Source organism: Cynara cardunculus (assembly GCF_001531365.2).
Source record: "Cynara cardunculus var. scolymus isolate 2C chromosome LG 3, CcrdV1, whole genome shotgun sequence".
Classification (NCBI taxonomy): domain Eukaryota; kingdom Viridiplantae; phylum Streptophyta; class Magnoliopsida; order Asterales; family Asteraceae; genus Cynara; species Cynara cardunculus.
This window is the reverse complement of record NC_037530.1, coordinates 13,615,897-13,618,293: the sequence shown is the minus strand read 5'-3', so window position 1 is coordinate 13,618,293 and position 2,397 is coordinate 13,615,897. Positions and strand designations below refer to the sequence as shown.

General features: G+C 40.1%; 1 non-coding gene across 1 annotated transcript; it reads left to right on the top strand.

Annotated features, from left to right (window-relative positions):
* The first annotated feature begins 2,026 nt into the window (after positions 1–2,026).
* LOC112510598 lies at positions 2,027–2,134 on the top strand. Its single transcript, XR_003068976.1, has one exon. It is a non-coding gene; the product is annotated as a small nucleolar RNA R71 (small nucleolar RNA).
* Positions 2,135–2,397: the final 263 nt, after the last annotated feature.

Here is a 2,397-nt window from a genome sequence, read left to right as displayed (position 1 = left end):
ACGGGGTAAAATTCTTAAGCTCACTATTGTCCAACAACTCAAATGTTGCAGCATCAGATGGGACATCACCTTCTAAATCCCCAACAGTATCATCACTTCTCTCAACACTATCCTCCTCCTCATAACACATTGTCTCAATCTCAATAACTCCTGAGCATTCCTCTAAGTAATCAGGGTACTTTAAGGAATTAAAGACAATGAATGTGACTTTCTGATCTTGGAGTCTCATGGTTAGCTCTCCCTTTTGGACATCAGTCAAGGTTCCACCAGTGGGTAAGAAAAGTCTTTCTAAGATTATGGGAATATCTTTATCAGCCTCAAAATCTAGGATGATGAAGTCAGCCGGAAAGATGAATATGTCAACCTGAACTAAAACATCCTCAATCTTACCTTTTTGATAAGCAATGCTTCTATTGGCCAATTGCAAGGTGACAGTGGTGGGTCTAGCTTCTCCTATGCCTAGGGTGTTGAAAACAGACAAGGGCATAAGGTTTATACTAGCTCCTAGGTCACATAAAGCTTTACCAATCTTCTTTCCACCTATAGAATAAGGGATAGTGAAACTCCCTGGGTCGTTAAGCTTAGGGGGTATTTTGTTGGTTAGAAGCGCACTACATCCCTTGGTAAGAGCTACGGTCTCATATTCAGTTAAATTCTTCTTCTTACTCAAAATATCTTTAAGGAATTTGGCATAACTGAGCATTTTCTCTATTGCTTCAACAAAAGGTATGTTGATGTGCAATGCTTTAAACACTTCTGAAAACTTTTTGAATTGCAGTTCTTCCTTTTGATTTCTTAACCTTTGGGGAAAAGGAACATAAAGAGGAACTGGTTTTATGATGGCTTTGTTAGGTTGTGTTGAGCAAGATGGGTCCGGAGTGCCTAGAGTCTTGGTCTTACTTTCTTGAGGTTCAGATGGGATTACAACTTTGGTTTTTGGACCTGTTATAACCTCATCCTCAATTGGCTTTTTCCTAGCAACTTCTTCAGGGAATAACAAAGGATAGTCTGATTTAGGAGGAACAAAGGTGGTGGTCTCAGGAAGTGGGTATCCAAAGGTTTTGGTGGACTTTCAGTAACAGAGACCATAGGTATAGTCTCAGGTTTAGACAAAACCTGTTCACTTTCTGTTGGTATGGTCTCAGTTAATTCCTTACCACTCCTAAGAATTACTACCTTCACTTGTTCTTTTCCTAAATCTCTTGGGACTTCAGTGTTACTAGGTAAAGTACCAAGGGCTCTACTATTCTGATTGAGAGCAAGTTGGCTAACTTGTGTTTCCAGGTTTCTGATGGCAGCACTTTGTTGATTGAACAAAGATTGATTTTGAGTCATCATTTGCTGTTGTGCTTGGGACTGAGCCAGCAGTCCTTTTATCATAGCTTCCAAAGAAGATGATGAATCGGACTGTGGAGGTGGTTTAGTCTGAAAAGGTGGTTGATTACTCTGAAAATTCTGGTGATGGTGATTCTGAGAATTAGAACTGTTTGCATGTTGATATTGTTGAAAATTAGGGTTTCCTTGTTGCTTATGGACTGGGGGGGTTCAAACTTGGACTATTCCATGAAAAATTTGGGTGCTGTCTCCAACTTGCATTTTATGTGTTAGTGTAGGGATTCGATCTGTTATGAACATAATTCACAGATTCAGCATTATATGGACACATTTCATAAGAGTGTTCCCTCCACAACAGACACATTACACTGAGAGGGCAGCTGGAATAGGTGATGTGACAGCTGACTGCACTCATTGGCCAAAAGTTAAATTTTTAAGCATATTGGCCAATGAAGAGAGTTGTGCTATTAATGCAGTATATGCATCAACATCATGTATTCCTGTTGTCTTCTTTTGCGGTTGAGCACGTGGATCAGCCCAATGTCCATTATTAGCAGAAATTTTCTCTAGGATCTCATATCCTTCATCGTAGGTCATAGCTGTAAAGGCTCGACCCGCAGTCGCATCGAGCATTTGTTTTTCCATGGGATTTAACCCATTGTAAAACGTCTCGAGTTGAATACAGTACGGGATGCCATGGTGAGGGCATCTCCTTAACAACTCTTTTGAACATTTTCCAAGCGTCAGGAACAGCTTCATCATCCATTTGTTTAAAAAGGCAAATTTCATTCCTGAACTTAGCGTTCCTGGTTGGTGGGAAATATTTTCACAAAACTTTTCCGCCATATTACTCCATGATGGCACAGACCTCGGAGTTAATAAATTAAACCATGCCTTTGCCCGATCCCTCAGAGAAAATGGGAACAAAGTGAGTTGTTGATTCTCTCTCTCAGTGATTTGATGATAATCCCTTTTTCCTTTCGATGTATTTCTGTGTCTGTAATTTCAGTTCCAGTGATCATACACTGAGCTTGTTCAGTGATCGCTGAAAAACTTGTTTTG